The sequence below is a fragment of the Stomoxys calcitrans genome, chromosome 2 (assembly GCF_963082655.1).
Source record: "Stomoxys calcitrans chromosome 2, idStoCalc2.1, whole genome shotgun sequence".
NCBI classification, from domain to species: Eukaryota; Metazoa; Arthropoda; class Insecta; order Diptera; family Muscidae; genus Stomoxys; species Stomoxys calcitrans.
In genome coordinates, this window is record NC_081553.1 from 197,476,033 (window position 1) to 197,493,269 (window position 17,237).

The window sequence follows — 17,237 nt, forward strand, 5'->3', positions numbered from 1 at the left end:
ATGGATATTTCGATGTGTTGCAAACGGAATGACAAAATGAATATACCCCCATCCTTCGGTGGTGGGTATAAAAATGCATGAAATCTTTATTTGAATCGATAACACGGTCCATATAATTTAATGTTTGAAGATTATTTCAAGCAAATGTTGACCATGACTGAGTCTCAAATGGTCAAACCGCTTAGTCCGATTTTGCCATATGACATTGGCGATTTTCTGCCGGTATCCAACGAATAAATGCTTCAATGTTGTCTTGCAATGCGTCAACTGAAGCGGGCTTATCTTGGGCCCACAAAAAATAGTCTCAAGGCGTTAACTCGCACCATCTAGGCGGCAAATTGACCAGTCCCGAACCTGAAATAATATGTTAACCTAACTCGCCTCTCTATAAGTCCATTGTTACTCGTGCTGTGTGGCATATGGCACCGTTGTGTTGAAACCACATATCATGCAAGTCAAGCTCTTCCATTTTGGGTAAAAAAAACAGTTAGATATCATCTCACAGTAGCGCTCAGCATTCACAATTACGTTACGATTCGCATCATCTTTGAAGAAGTACAGTCCAATGATGCCACCAGCCCATAAACCGCACCAAACTGTGACTTTTACTGAATGCATTGATAGCTCTTGCAATGCTTCTGGCTGATCTTCACGTTAAAATCGACCATTCTGCTTATTTACGTATCCATTAGGCCAAAAATAAGCTTCGTTCATAAAATGGAAGAAGCGCTCGATGAACTTTCGTAACAGAGCACGAATTTTGATAATGCAAACTGCTAATTTTGCCCATGAACATTCCACTAAGGAACAGGGGCAAACTTGTCACTAAAATGATTCATGGTTAAATTATAGACCAAACTGAAGACCAGTGTTGCCAAAAAGATAATAGCTAAAAATAACCCTTTATATCTAAATCTGAACCAATTTATATCAAAATTCACAGCGTTTTCCTTTAAGGAAAAAAAAGTTCTGTGTGGGAAATTTCGTGATAATTGGATAATAAATGTCATCTCCAGCTTGATTACAAAAAGTGAGTACACGGAGAAACGATACGGAGAGAAAACAGGGACGGACGGACATAGCCAATCGTGATGATTGGATAACAAATGCCATCTCAATCTTCATTACAAAAAAGTATAGACGGAGAAACGATACGGAAAGAAAATGGGGACAGATGGACATAGCCGAGAATCCTTCAGCCGTTTCATCTGGCCGGGCTCCGTTGTTAGAAACCAAAAGATCGATTGTGATTTAAGATCTATGTTTTATTGGGCGAATTTTCTTGGAATTCGTCGTAGATTTCAATTTGGATAAACCGCAGTGTGTTTGACCCACTCTAATACATAGTCACCAATATCTATGAGCCTTCTCCGCACGCTATTAAATGTAGTACTTCCAGTTCTATTAACAGTCTAACATCACAACCAGGTTTTTAACCCCACTCGATATCGAGAATATTTTATTTAGAAAGCGTGGACCTTTCATCGCCTTTGTAGGAAACCTGAAGATAGGTTTCTTTTCATGAATAACGTTAAGACCGTTGTGCTCGTTGCAATGATATGTCATTCACTAGACCTTTTCGGGCTTTCTATAACGAACATTTCGATCAATTCTTCAAAGAAATGTAAACACAATGTCTACTTAGTTTGCTTTATGTGATAAATTTCGAATATTTTCAAGGACTCTTTGGCTTTCTCTTCTCATCAACAGTAGTTATGATTTTAACCTTGGTGTTTTTAATTTTTTTACTGAATGTTTGTCACATGTTATGACATAGAATTGCATAATATAGCACATTGTTTTATATTACGCAACCAACTATTTTCAAGGTTTTCGGTGTAATTTCAATGAATTTTCTCTAATTGGCAGCAAACACATGTGTCGCGTGTCACAAGCGTGAAAATAATACACATGTCCTTTGAAGGACTACTTATTGCATCATACAAGGACACATCTTTAATACTCGTATGCTGTGGGAAATTTATTTATGGTGCCTTAAATCCTATACTCAAAACCTGACAATCAAATTTTTGCTAACATACACCGTTTCCAGAAGAAATTATTTATTATCTGCTTAATTTCTTTACGTTTGATAGGGGTTACAGCCAAGTTGCTGTCGCTTCTGCAGGGAAAAAGAACCTCATTGTAGGAAGTGATTGGTAATGCACATCTCCAAATATGGGGAAGTTTGGATGTCAACGAAAGGGGTGAGCTGCTTATCGAATATATTATAACTTGTAATCTGGCGATTTGTAATAAAGAGTATAAACTGACCTTTATTATCAGGAACCGGGAGGAGTTACTAGATATTGCCTATGTATCGGAAAACTGGGAAGTGTTGGATGACCACAGCTTCTCTGATCATCGTTATATTAGTTTCAGCCTTGGAGAAAATACTACAGAAGTGGTCCCTCGGCTAAATAGAAGAAAGGCGGATTGGGATAAGTTTCGGCAGACATCCTGAACGACTATGCCTTCTAGACCAGAAAAGGAAATGGAAACTGTGGAGGACATAGACATTATGGTCAAGCGGATCACGAAGGCCTTGAATAACTAGCTTGTGTCAGCATACCCTAGTGCCAAGCCAAAGGGCAAACAGCGGCCGCCATGGTGGACCCCAGAGGTGGTTGGTCTAAGGAAGGACTGCAGAAAACTCTTCAATAGGGCGAAAACCACAAAAGCTCCACACGATTGGGACATCTATAAGGCTGAGCTAAGAAAATATAAGGGCGAGCTGAGAAGGCTCAGAACAAATCCTGGGTGGAGTTCTGTAGCTCTGTGCAGGAAACATCTGAGACCTACGGGCTAAGGAAGATTCTGTCCTCGAGATCTATTACGATGGGGTATATTCAGAAGTCAGAGAATGTATGGACAATGTCTAGTAGGGAAACACTAGAACTACGCGTTGATATACATTTCCCGGGAAATTCTGCAAGAGACAACGTTGTATTTAAGAGGTTGTCATTGGTATGCATTCGTCGGAGGTTATTAAGGAAATTGTGTCTGAGCAGAAAATTCTTTGGGCGTTAAGAAGTTTCCACTCCTTTAAGTTGCCAGGCCCTGATGATGTATCACCGGTTGAATTGCAAGCTGTGCCCGATAAACTGGTTCCTTGGCTTAGGGAGATATACTCTGCTTGTATCAGCATGTCATATATATTGGGTTGCCCAAAAACTAATTGCGGATTTTTCATATAGTCGGCGTTGACAAATTTTTTCACAGCTTGTGACTCTGTAATTGCATTCTTTCTTCTGTCAGTTATCAGCTGTTACTTTTAGCTTGCTTAAGAAAAAAAGTGTAAAAAAGTATATTTGATTAAAGTTCATTCTAAGTTTTATTAAAAATGCATTTACTTTCTTTTAAAAAATCCGCAATTACTTTTTGGGCAACCCAATACCTGTGAGATGGAGGGACACGAAGGTCATTTTCATTCCGAAAGTAGGAAAACCCTACCACACGAAGGCGAAAGATTTTCGTCCTATTAGTCTGTCATCCTTTATGCAGAAGACTCTTGACAGGTTGATAGAAACATATCCCAGGGCAAAGATCCCTGGAGATCGCCTGTCGCGGCAGCAGCACTTCACGATTTAGTCGGCTGCATAGAGGGTTCTCTTGCTGTCAATGAATATACAATAGTAGTATTTCTTGACATTGAAGGTGCTTTCAATAATGTAAAACCGACCTGAATCATGAAGGAGTTGGGCGTTTTAGGCATCAACTCTACCGTAAGAAAGTTTATTAAGAACTTACTTAGTAAAAGATGCATTACGCTAGTCTTGGGATCTGTGGATCTAAAAAGATGGGTCAGCAGAGGAACACCTCAAGGAGGTTTACTATCTCCTCTACTTTGGCATGAATATTTGGAATACAGCCATTAACAATGTATTATTGTCTCTGGAAAAAAAAAGGCGTAAAAGTAGTCGCTTATGCTGAGGACGTGGCGATTGCGGTGAGGGGAAAGTTTCCCAGCACTCTTGGAGATATATTGTACTTCAGGAAGCTCTACATGCAACAGCAAAGTGGGCTACCGAAAGCGGTCTAGGTATAAAACCGTGCAAGACAGGAGTAGTTCTTTTCAGCAGGAGATACAAGTTGCCTACAGTGGAACCTGTCTCCTTGGGAAGAGGAAATATTCCAATTGGGTGTTTTGCTGGACAGGAAATTGAACTTCAAATCCAATATTTTGCAAAGAGCAAGAAAGGCAATTCTTGTCGTATACACCTGATTTAGATCACGTATCATGCACTGGGTATATACTGCAGTTGTCAGACTTATATGCTATATGGTGCTGTGGTCTGGTGGACATCGCTTCAAAAGTCCATCTACTCAGTCGGATCCAAACGTTGGCTTATTTATGCATCACAGCCACACCGAGAACGACACCATCTGATACACTGAATTTAATGCTACACAAATTGCGGCGACCTCTGCTGTGAGGCTATGGGAGCTTTCTCTTTGTTCATGCTGCGGCTACGGACACTGTGTTATCCTTGTTACAATGCTCGATGTTCCCAGCAGTGTGGAATACACTTTTACTGGATCGTTTTTTGATAAAAAGCTATTCTTGATACAACCGATTGGAACTACAATGTCTCTAGTAATAGAAGAATGGTTCCAAACTAGACGACCAGGTGGGCTGTGGGATGTCCTCCGAAGAATTTGGACTGATCATATCGAGAAGTTTACCCGACAACTGTAGTGTATATCAGTCGAAGATTTATGCAATTAAAGGAGTTCTGGAATGTCTAAGATATTTCTCAGACCGCCAGGCAGCCATAAAATGTCTGGGAAACATATCTCAATTCAAAAACCGTACTCGACTGCCACAGATCTCTCAACAAGATGGCTGAACAGTTCCAAGTTCACCTGTCTGGGTCCGAGCCACAGAAATATCCCAGGGGATTGTAGAGTAGACGATCTTGAGAGACAATATGGAGTTGTGATCTGGTGGACGGCGCTTTAAACGTCCATCTACTCAGCTGGATGCAAGAGATGGATTGTTTGTACATCACAGCCACACTGAAGATGACACCATCTGATGCACTGAATTTAAATGCTACTCCTAATGGCTCTGGACATTGTGGCTAGACAAATTACAGTAACCACTGCTGTGAGGCTAAGGGAGCTTTCTCTTTTTTTATGCGGCGGCCACGGATCTCTGTTATCCCTGATACAATGCCCGATATTCCAGGCAGTGTGGATTACCCCCTACCTGAGCCGCTTTCTGAAAAAAAGACTGTGCCCATATTCCTTATAGAACCGATTAGAAATACAATATCTCTGGTAATAGAAGTTGCATAGACGTCTATATGGATGGTTCCAAACTAAACGACCAGGTGGGCTTTGGGGTGTACTCTAAAGATCTAGAACTGGTCTTATCAATCGGTGTATCAAGCGGAGATCAATGCAATTTAAGAAGCGGTGGCTAGGGCATAACTAGGGGTCGGAGTCGAGGACTAGACTCCGCAGCCCCGGTCATAGCGACAATTGACATGAAAATCTTCCCAGACAGCCAGGCAGTCATTAAATCTCTAGTGAACATACTTCGGAATTCAAGTACCGCCCTCGACTGTCGCAGATCTCGCAATGAGATCAGTTAACAGTTTCCAATTCACCTGTTCTGGGTGCCGGGCCACAGAGATATCCCAGGGAATTGTAAAGTGGACGAGCTTGCGAGACTAGCAACTACCTTGCGCACTCCAAGGAAACTGGAATTTGTGGGTATGCCTCTAGCGACATGTAAGCTAAGTTTTCAGGACCAGGCCCGAAGGACAACGAATGATGGATGGTCACAAAGAGGGGGCGGTGAGTATTCTAAAACTATGTGGCCTAATCTAGACTTGAAGAGTTCTACTGCTTTGCTGTCATTGGCTAGAACAGATGTCTCACTCATTGTGTTCGTCATGACAGGTCACTATCTAATAGGAAAACATAATGACAGACTGAAGGTTGCCAGCAACGACTTTTGCAGAAGCTGTGAGGACATGGAAAAAGAAGAGACTATAGAACTCCTTCTGTGTGTGTGTGTGTGTGTGTGTTCTGCACTAGCAGTCAGAAGGAGTTCCACTTTAGGTTCTCATTTCTATGAGAACCTGTCTGATTAAGAGGATGTGAACATTCACAAGTTATTGGGCTTTTTAATGTGATCTGCATAGTTCAGCGGTAGGAACTAGAAGGCATTTTCACTCTTCTGTTCCTGTGGTATCACAATGGACCAAAAAGTCTAAGTGAATCTGTTGGCCACTGCCACTTAAACCTTACCTAACCTAACATAGCGAACTTGGGCAACACGATGGGAATCATGAAGAATTATACCAATTTTGGAGTGGGTCAAACCCTTTTTGTTCAATTTCTAGATTTTTTTTTAAACATCTTCCGAGTTAAGCTTCATCCATGAGGGAACGGTTTTTCTGTAGGGTAAAGCTGATTGGGAAATATCCTTAGCATACGACTCATCTTGGCAGATTTTTATTTCACACCAAATAAAAAGCTTTGGGGAGTAGAGTACGATGTGATTAAAAATTTTCGCCTCAAAAGTTGGGAAGACTATCCCACCTCTTAATGTGATACTAAAAAGTATCTGTTGAACTTTTTGAACAGGTATGAGACAACAATAAAGGGTTTTTTTGGAAGTAGCTTACGAATCTGATATATTGGGTTGCCCAAAAAGTAATTGCGGATTTTTCATATAGTCGGCGTTGACAAATTTTTTCACAGCTTGTGACTCTGTAATTGCATTCTTTCTTCTGTCAGTTATCAGCTGTTACTTTTAGCTTGCTTTAGAAAAAGTTCATTCTAAGTTTTATTAAAAATGCATTTACTTTCTTTTAAAAAATCCGCAATTACTTTTTGGGCAACCCAATATTTATTTTTCTATGGTTTTAAATCAAGAAGGGTAAAGAAAATATTTACGTATTTTCTTATTTGTCTTTCTTTTACAAAATCTTAAGCACATCCTTAACCAAAGTCAACAAATTTTAACTCCACAACTTTATGTGTGAGTTTCTTCCTCAATAGCCAATGTTTTTGCCTTCTCTAATCCCCTGAATGATATACCCCCAAACATTTGTAATGTAGACAAATAGCAATTCGTTTGCAATTCTCAACAATTGTGTCATTAAAGTTGAATTTGAAAAATTTAGAAGAAGACCGAAAATTGACTGCCAACGAATAATAAAAAAATATTTTTATAGACTTCCCAGAGCTACTGGAGTCAACAAACGAACCAACACCAGTCATCTAAGTATGCAGGCAAGTGAAGAGTTAGTCAAAAAGTGTTTACAACGATGGAAAGAAAGGAAAACGTAAAAAACGCAGTAAAGTCCACAAAGTGGTCAACCAGGTAATGGTCAACAATTGCTCGTTGAGCCATAGCCATAAGAATGGCGGTTCATTGATAGTGGCCATAGGATGCAATGTGGAGATATTGCTGATGGTGGTGTTGCAGATGAAGTTGAAGCTGCCTGCCTGGCTACTGTTGGCAGAAGACAATAAAACATAGCCCAAGACAGACAAATGGGGGGACAGCTAGCCAAACAATCATTGCAACAAAACAATCGCAGCTCGCCATTGTGGAAGCTTTGAGGCTGGTGGTTAACTAAATGGGCAAGCAGACAGACAGCATGGCAAAAAAGTGCTGGCTTAACGAAAAACTTGTGATTTTCTTATTTTATTTTGATTATCAATACACTTAAAAAAAGTGAATTTTTCTATTAAATCCGAAATCGAAACAAATATTTAGGGTTCTATTAAACTAGCGTTTAGGAAAAAACATCTTAAAAATAAGTAATGAATCTTTAATTGAAAAAAAGTTTTCCTTAAAAATAATAAAAAATTTTTACATCCTACAACAATTTTCCTTAAAAATAATAAAAAATTCTTGAATCCTAAAATTTAGTTAAATAGCCTGAAAAGTAAGGAAAAACAAGTAAAAAGGCGTTAAGTTCGGCCGGGCCGAACTTTGGATACCCACCACCTCGGGTATATATGTAAACCACCTTTCATCAAAATTCGGTGAAAATTTCATACCTTATACTCATATACCTCATACCGATCTGAACTATAAACGACACGGATGTCGAAAAGCCGAACATAAGTCACTGTGTCAAATTTCAGTGAAATCGGATTATAAATGCGCCTTTTATGGGGCCAAGACTTTAAATCGAGATATCTGTCTACATGGCAGCTATATCCAAATCTGGACCGATTTGGGCCAAGTTGCATAAACATGTCGAAGAGCCTAACACTAAGCACTGTCCCAAATTTCCGCGAAATCGAACAATAAATGCCTCTTTTATGGGCCCTAAACCTTAAATCCAGAGATCGGTCTATATGGCAGCTATATTCAAATGTGGACCGATCTGGGCAAAATTTAAGAAGGACGTCGAAGAGCCTAACCAAACTCACTGTCTCAAATTTCAGCGACATCGGACAATAAATGCGTCTTTTATGGCCCCAAAACCTAAAACCTAGATATCGGTCTATATGGCAGCTATATCCAAATCTGGACCGATCTGTGCGATATAGCAGAAGTATGTCAAGGGCTTAACTTAACTCACTGTTCCAAATTTCGGGGACATCGGACAATAAATGAGCATTTTATGGGCCCAAAGCCATAAATCAAGAAATCGGTCTATATGGCAGCTATATCCAAATTTGAACCGATCTGGACCAAATTTAAGAAATATGTCAAAGGGCCTAATACATCTCACTGTCCCAAATTTCAGCAAAATCGGATAATGAATGTGGCTATTATGGACCTTACACCATAAATCGGAGGATCGATCTATATGGCAGCTATATCCAAATCTGAACCGATCTGAGCCAAATTAACGAAGGATGTCGATGGGCCTTACACAATTCACTGTCCCGAATTTCATCAAAATCGGATAATAAATGTGGCTTTTGTGGGCCTAAGACCCTAAAGCGGAAGATCGGTCTATATGGCAGCTATATCCAAATCTGAACCGATCTGGACCAAATTAAAGAAACATGTCAAAGGTCCTAAGACAACTCACTGTCCCAAATTTCAGCAAAATCGGACCATAAATGTGGCTTTTATGGGCCTTAGACCCTAAATCGGAGGATCGGTCTATATGGCAGCTATATCCAAATCTGGACCGATCTGAGCCAAATTGACAAAGGATGTCGAAGGGCCTAACACAACTCACTGTCCCAAATTTCAACAAAATCGGATAATAAATGTGGCTTTTATGGGCCTAAGACCCTAAATCGGCGGATCGGTCTATATGGGGGCTATATCAAGATATAGTCCGATATAGCCCATCTTCGAACTTAACCTGCTTATGGAGAAAAAAAGAATCTGTGCAAAATTTCAGCTCAATATCTCTATTTTTAAAGACTGTAGCGTGATTTCATCAGACATACGGACAGACGGACGGACATGGCTAGATCGTCTTAGATTTTTACGCTGATCAAGAATATATATACTTTATAGGGTCGGAAATGGATATTTCGATGTGTTGCAAACGGAATGACAAAATGAATATACCCCCATCCTTCGGTGGTGGGTATAATAATTCTGTGGTAAAATCAATTTGGGTAACTTGGGGATGTTGGAGACCAAACAACGGCTCACATTGGTTTTGACTTGGAAAAATCCAGGCTTACCTTGATTTTGATCTTCATCTCAAATATGGACACACGCGGTGTCCCCTGGGTATCCACCTTTAACATCTGTTAATGGTAGTGGGCTACAATGTGCCACGAGTTCACCTGTAGAACAATTAAAAGATGGATAGGGGCGTAAGGTTAGTAGCCCATCACCCCGAAAAATTGAAGAAATTACTATGAACAAATTAAAAAGATTTAAAACGATTCCCCCCATGTTGACGACCCCCTCAAACGTTTTAAGGACCATGATTTGCGTATCTGGAATGTCCGCACTTTTTATAGAGAGGATGCAGAATATGCACTGGCGGATGTATTGGAGAAATACAGGGCAGACATTGCTGCCCATACAAAAAGTGCAATGGCTCGGGAATGGCTCCACAAAAACACCGAGAGGCGACGCCGTATTATATAGCTGTCATGAAATACCTTGTCTCCAGGTTTACTTCGGTGGATGGGAGGCTAGCCACAATCCGCATGCAACTGCAAATCCAAATTTTGCCCATGAACATTCCACTGAGGAACAGAGGCAAACTTCTCACATATCAATGAGTGCAGTCCGATTCAAATTTTAAGCTCAATGATAAGAGCCTCCTTTTTATAGCCGGGTCCGAACGGCGTGCCGCAGTGCGACACCTCTTTGGAGATAAGTTTTACATGGCATAGTACCTCACAAATGTTGCCAGCATTAGGAGGGGAAAACCACCGCTGAAAATTTTTTCTGATAGTCTCGCCAGGATTCGAACCCAGGCGTTCAGCGTCATAGGCGGACATGCTAACCTCTACGCTACGGTGGCCTCCTACACGGTAGCCACAATCCGCATAAAGACCAAATTCTTCAACATCACCCTTATTTGCACCCATGTTAGGTTAGCATGCAGGGGTTAGCATGTCCGCCTATGACGCTGAACGTCTGGGTTCGAATCCTGGCGAAAACATTAGAACAAATTTTTAGCTTTGGTTATACCCACCTAATGCTGGCGACATTTGTGAGGTACTTTGCCATGTGAAAACTTTCCCCAAAGAGGTATCGCACTGCGGCACGCCATTCGGACTCGGCTATAAAGAGGACCCTTATCATTGAATCGGACAGCACTCTTTGATGTGTGAGAATGTTCCTTAACGGAGTGTTGAATAATTAACACCTTTTATATCTCACTGTGTATTGCATCTCTGTTAAGACTTATTAAGGTAAACAGCATTTTGCTGCCATGGATTTAAGGCATTTTCAAGCAATTGCCTCCCCTGGTCTTCATCACATTTTAGAGATTTTTGTGTGCATTTTTTGTTTTCCTCTTGACTCGGTAGACTATATTTTCCCAATTACAGTGTCCTCCATATCAGCCTACCGTTCATCCATCCATCCATCCATCCGTCCATCCATCTAGGCGTCCAACTATATCCATCTATTTAGTCATCTAGTCATTCGGGGATAAGCTTAAGACATTTACTACGCGTCTGTGTGTGTGTGTGTCTATAGTTCAGTGGGTTTTTGGCCATAGGCAACCGGGCATTACAGCTATTAATGTCCGCCTCTGGACAAGTTACATGTTGTTTGTTGTAAAGGCCAGTGTGTCTGAGGCGGTCGAGACGTTTTGCCGTTTTTAACCAACAATGATTGGTGTTGTATGAGTGTTGTAGACACAACACTTGCATCGCTTAGTTTTATGGTGCGATGGTGATTGCCATGGTTGATGATGGTAATGCCCATAAAAGGATTTTAACTATGGACACACCTTCAAGACTTGTTGTTAAAATCTTTAGAGCTTTCAAATGATTATCCTCATCTCATCCTAAGGCTATGTGGCACCTTTTTGTGAAGATTTGATGGCATTTTATGGCATAGACTTTTTTTTTTGTTATTTTGCTTCGTACTCGAGTGACATAAATTACTGAATTTCAGAGAATTTTAATGGGGTTATGATTGCTGTTCTGGGATTATGGTCCAAACAAATATGACACAAATAACTGTGTCAAACACCTTAAAGCCTTCAATAGGATTTTAAAAGAATAAATTCGTCCAAATTTTGATACTCAAACAAATGTCTAGAATAAAATTCCGCTAGGCGGAAACTTCTTCTTAGAGAAGATTTACAGGGCTGAAGACTAAGCAAATATTGCCAATATTAGTGAGGAAATAACCAGCATTGAAACAAGCCGGAAATTTTCACTGGTCTTTATAAGATCCTGGAATTTATACTCCCGTCTCTGGATGAGGGCCAATACCCGGGCCTAGTCCTTGATTCTAAAATGTCCTGGATGAGTAAGAGGAGAAGAAACCATGTGGTAATGTGCACTTTCTACTACTGCAGCAGAAGGATTTTTAGCAGGAAATGAGGAGTCGAGGTCATTGGTAGACCATTTGGGGTATTGGTATAATGGAAGGCTGTGAATAGAAGTATTTGTACTGGGAATTCACAGAAGGACGAGAGAATGTCTGCGTCATAATCACAGGAACATAGCCTAATTCGTAAGCCAAGTCAACTTTGTAGCTCTTTGAGGTCTATATTGAAAACTATGCCACCAAGGTTGCACTTAGGCTGGGGAAACTCGGTATGTTGAAAGGGAATAGATAGTGGGGACAAGCGTACTCAACTCCCAACTGTGATCCGACCTTGGTTCTGTAGCCCGACTCCGACTTCGACTCCAACCTCGACTCCGGCCTCAAAACCTTGTCTCCGTTTGGCTCCGCAGCCCTGGTCATAGCGCGATAGGTCGTAGATGGGGTCTTAGGCCGTGTACCGGGCACTGGATGTTTATGGCGCTAGTTCGGCCAATTCTCTGCTATGGATGTCTGCTCTGACATCAAGCTTTCAGCTGCTATGTCTTCCAAAGAATGAACGCGTAGGTCAAGCGTATCGCGGCGGTCCTGATCTCGGGACCTAGAATGAGCGTTCTGAGGGGGATGCTAAATGCCATGCTCGCTCCAATTCCTTTACAAATATTCCTTGACGTTTGTGCGATAAAGAAGATCTAGGGAATCGGGAATCTGGCGTTCCTCGTAGTTTAGTCAGTCTTCCGTTCTGTGTGGGCCTGGAGCTAAGGACTGTAGGTATCCCTTATTTTCCTGCACTTTTTATATACAGATGGCTCCAGATTGCAGGGGCGCCATAGCAGTAGTTTCATTGTTTTCCCAGAAATAAGGGATTCATATAGACATCCTTGGGGAAGGCAATCAGACTTAGCTGGACCAAAGGCCAAATGAGATCGAGACCAGTAAGGAGATATAAAGAGGAGGTTTTCAGGTTTTGCTGGGCCCCGGACCGTTAAAGGGGGAGGGGAATGAGACGGATGGCTAGCTGGGCAGGTATGGATGACTTATGAGAACAAATTGTGCTACTGGGTGAGCTCGCCTTTCACGGAACACGGTTGTTGCTGTAGCAATGTTTTGTTCACTGAGGCAGCAGCATTTGCCGATAAAGGACACCATCGGATCAATCCGGTATGGTAACAATCCCTAGGATGTCATGGGATCGTTGCTGGCCCCCACAGGGGAGAGGGGACTTCTATAGTATTTGTAGTAATGAAAGGAAGTTGAAAACGGTCGGGTGTCTTTTGTGTTACTGCCCTAAAATTGCGGCGGGAAAACACAGAATTTTAGGTGATCACCTCTTTTTGCGTCAGGTAGTTTTCCAGATACTTAGAAGACTGAAATGGCTATATGGTCTGAACAGTGAGGTTGGTATATTCGCCTTTAATGCTGAATGCCTGATGTCTTCTCCTCATTTGAAATCTTGGGACCAAGGAAGCATGACCTCGGATTACTGATACAAGACCTGAGTGATCAACTCACCTTCAGTTCTTATATATAGGGCTGAACACATGGGAAAATAGAATTCAGCCGGATTTATGGATCTTAAGAAGCAGGACCTCGAATTGCTGTTAAGAGTCCCCTACTGATCTTTGCAACATCATGCCTTTGACGTCGCGCTGGGCACAGAGAAAGGTAGACCTTTGTAGGATTTATGGTGATGAGAAAGATTAAAGATACGGTGGAGCAACTTTTGTGTCACAGCCCTAAAATTGCTTTTTCTCTGGAGGATACTTTACCATTGAGGTTTGTATATAGCCTATAAACTTGAATGCCTGGGTACTTCAGGACTTTTCAAATCTTGGGATTAAGGAAGCATAAACTTGCTTGTAAGGGCCTTGACTGGTTACTGCAATGTAGGATCTTTAAAGTTGCGCCGGACCCAAGCAATGACGGTCTAACAGAGTTTTCAAGGCCCTGTGGCCGAGCGGAACAGGGCTTCGGATTGCTGTTAAGACTCCCATACTGATCTTTGCAATGTAAAATTTTTGACGTTACTGGTTACTGATTTAAAGTCGCGCCGGTCCCAAACGATGACGGTGTTGCAGGGTTTCCAAGGCCCTGTGGCCGAGCGGAACAGGACTTCGGATTGCTGTTAAGACTCCCCTACTGATCTTTGCAACGTAAAATTTTTGACACTGCGCTAGGCCATTTATATTGCCTGATATTGCTGTTTGCCCCTGTTCCTTAGTGGAAGGTTGATGGGCAAAATTTGCCCTGTGGCCAAGAATTATGCGGAACACGATTTCGAAGTGCCTTTAAGAGTCCTTTACGGATATTTGCAAAATGAGATCTTTGACGTCGCGCTAGACACACGGGAAAGCGAACTTCGGTAGGATTTGTGGTATACAGAAAAATTTAAGGACGGTCAAGACAACATAGCTCTAAAATTAAAGGAAGAAATCCCAGGATTGTGGATGAACCAAGTTATGGGATGGTCACAAGTGGGACGCCACTATAGTCATTCTGGACTACTGTAGAGGCATTGAGTGGCTGAATGGAGGATACTATCACCAATGGGAACTCTTCTCTGTTTGATGTCATTCATTGGTCATTGTGGCACGTAGGCTAACATGTATGCCTATGATGTTGAACGCCTGGTTTCTTATTTCATTCTGACGAAGCTGAACCTAGGGAAAGGAGGACTTCTGTAGGGTTTGTAGTGATAAGAATCCTGGCGAGAACACCAGATAAAAACTTTTAGCGGTGGCCTTATGCTGGCGACTTTTTTGAGGTACTTTACCGTTTGGTATGGCAGCCATGCAAAAATTTCTCAACAAAGAGGTGTCCCACTGCGGCACGCCGTTCAGTCTCGGCCGGAGAGTACTCATTGATGGTGCACTTAATGGAATGTTTGTGGGCAAATTTGAATTTGCATCTCAGGTTGGTGTCATTTATTGATGATTCCCAACCCCTGGGTTCGAATCCTGATATGAACAACAAAAATTAGTTTCAACGTGATTGATCGTCTTTCGAGATGGTAGCTGAGTTGGTTCGGAGTTGGAATTACCACTATGTGGTGGCTTCAATTCCAACCAAAGGCTTTGGTCAGGCGCTGCTGTGGTATTACAATGGCTCTTAAGGAACTGGCACTATACCAGACATCTGCAGCGGTGTATCGCTTTTGCGGTGGATCGCAAAAATTTTCGTCTTTTTGTATCAATGCAACTAACGCAACCAGTGAACTGCAATCGGTGGTATTTTTCTGATTTGCTGTATACTCATAAAAATGTGTTTCCCCTCCTCAGAGAAGGCGTTAATCTCCTTCTAACACTGCAAGACTGTTGGTGACCTTACCGTCCTGGTTGTTATTGCCCTTATGGCAATTTTACTGTCGGTACAGATGTTCACACTCGACGTCCTCACGTTAGCACCACACCACTTCACGCATTCCGTGATCGCCCGGATCTCCGCCTGCAGGACCGTATTATGGTCAGGCAGTCTAAAACAGATCTCAGTCCCTGGGTTCTCAATATAAACCCCCCAGGCCCACTCTGTCCTCTAGCTTTAATCCATCCGTGTAACATGATCTTCTTCCAGATGGCAATACTAGGGTTCCGTCAATCCAAGACTGTACCGATGGCAGCAGTGCATCGCACTTGACATCAATATTAAGTATCTGTGTAAAATTTCAAGCTGCTAGCTTTAAAGGTTCAACCGCTATCGTGATTTCGACAGACGGACGGACATGGCTGGATCGAATCAGAATGTCGAGACGATCCAGAATAGATGTACTTTATGGGGTCCCAGATTAATATATCGAGGTGTTACAAACGGATTAGTATACCCCCATCCTATGGTGGTGGGTAGAAAAGGTATCTTATCTTTGAGCTAATACTTGAATAGAAGAGTTCTGACTAATATAAAAAAGGTCTTTCTTCCATTCTTTAAACGAATATTGATGTGGAAATGTACAAATTTTAGTCATTTAAGCTGGCAAATAAGATGTGTAGTAAATCTTTGTTCTTCTGAAAACGCTAAAATGTTGCCTTCGACAATTGCAAGAAGGAAAAAACAGCAAAGCATAAAAAACTATATGAAAAAAATCTCAAATTCAATGCACATCGCCTCAATCAAACATGTCAACATTGTTCTCGTTTTGTTTATTTATTTTCGGATCAGAGTAAGTGCCAGTGCCATTGTCATTGCCAATGATGATTGGTTCGGATGATGAGTTGAGTTTGAAGGGGCAGCCACGAATGGTAGCTATGGTTAGATCAAGTTAAGTCTTTTGTTTCGATGTAAGCTGGGGCAAAAAGCGAGGCATGCTTACGACAATGCTGCCATTTTTAGACAACAACCAAGAGATTTTATTGTAAACTTTAAGCCAAGAATATTCAATGTGAGAGTGAATGTGAATCTTGTTGGCAGCAAATAGAAGTGGGCAAGAGTGTTAGTGGTATTTATTGTATTTATATATGTGTGTATTGTTTGAAGTTGTGTTTTTTATAAAAAAAAACCACAAACACACACACACACAGAAATTGTGGTATTGCTTTGTTGTTATTTGTGTATGTGTTTGTGTGTTTTTCTTGTTATCTGTGTTATTTCCTTGGCCGTCACGTCAGCGACCAAAGTGGGTCACTTGCGATTTCATGACCGACTTTTATGAAATGGCAACAGCAACAGTGAAAAGAAAGAAAAAGAACACAAACAAAAGCAGCGATAACCACTGCCGCCACTAGCAGCAGCAGCAGCAACAATAGCGGCTTAACAAACAACCACTCAGTCACTCATTCTCTATGGCAGTCTGACAGTTAAGTTCGCTTTATATTTGTGTGTGTGTGTGTGTGTGCCTTTCTTCTTCTTTCCCATTGCTCTTTCTCCGGCGATCTTTCAACTTGTTGACTTACTATTCTTGTCTTTCTTTTAAGAGTTGTTTTCTTTGTGTGTTGTTTTTTTTTACCGCACCATACTTACATACCCGTAGTTGTATGCAAAGTTATTTCGGTTTTTTTTCTCCACCAGGCTATACCACGCAAAAAAAAAACATTTTTATGGAAAATTGGCGTATCCACAAAGAAATGTAAAATATTTACCTTTGGAATTTCATCATAATTGCAGGAGGTGGGTACATTGTGAGTATTTACAACGAATTGCAGCAGCGGAAAAAGGGAAATTGCAGCGGCGGAAAAAGGGGCTAGAAAATTAAGAAATGATGGAATAATTAATTTTTTTTTTAGTTTCTAAAAAAAAGGAGATAGGAAAGGAATTTAAAAATTTATTAACAAAAATGTAAACAATGCAAATGGAGTTTTGCCCAGGAACATTCCATTAAGGAACTGGGGCAAACCAA

General features: G+C 41.2%; 1 protein-coding gene across 1 annotated transcript in view; it reads right to left on the reverse strand.

Annotated features, from left to right (window-relative positions):
- The window catches only part of LOC106081772 (ichor), a 227,348-nt gene extending 210,436 nt beyond the window's left edge, over nt 1-16,912 (reverse strand). The window contains exon 1 of the mRNA XM_013243966.2: nt 16,862-16,912. The gene's annotated coding sequence lies outside the window, so the exon portion shown is untranslated. The remainder of the gene's footprint in view (nt 1-16,861) is intronic.
- Between the last annotated feature and the right edge of the window lie 325 nt (nt 16,913-17,237).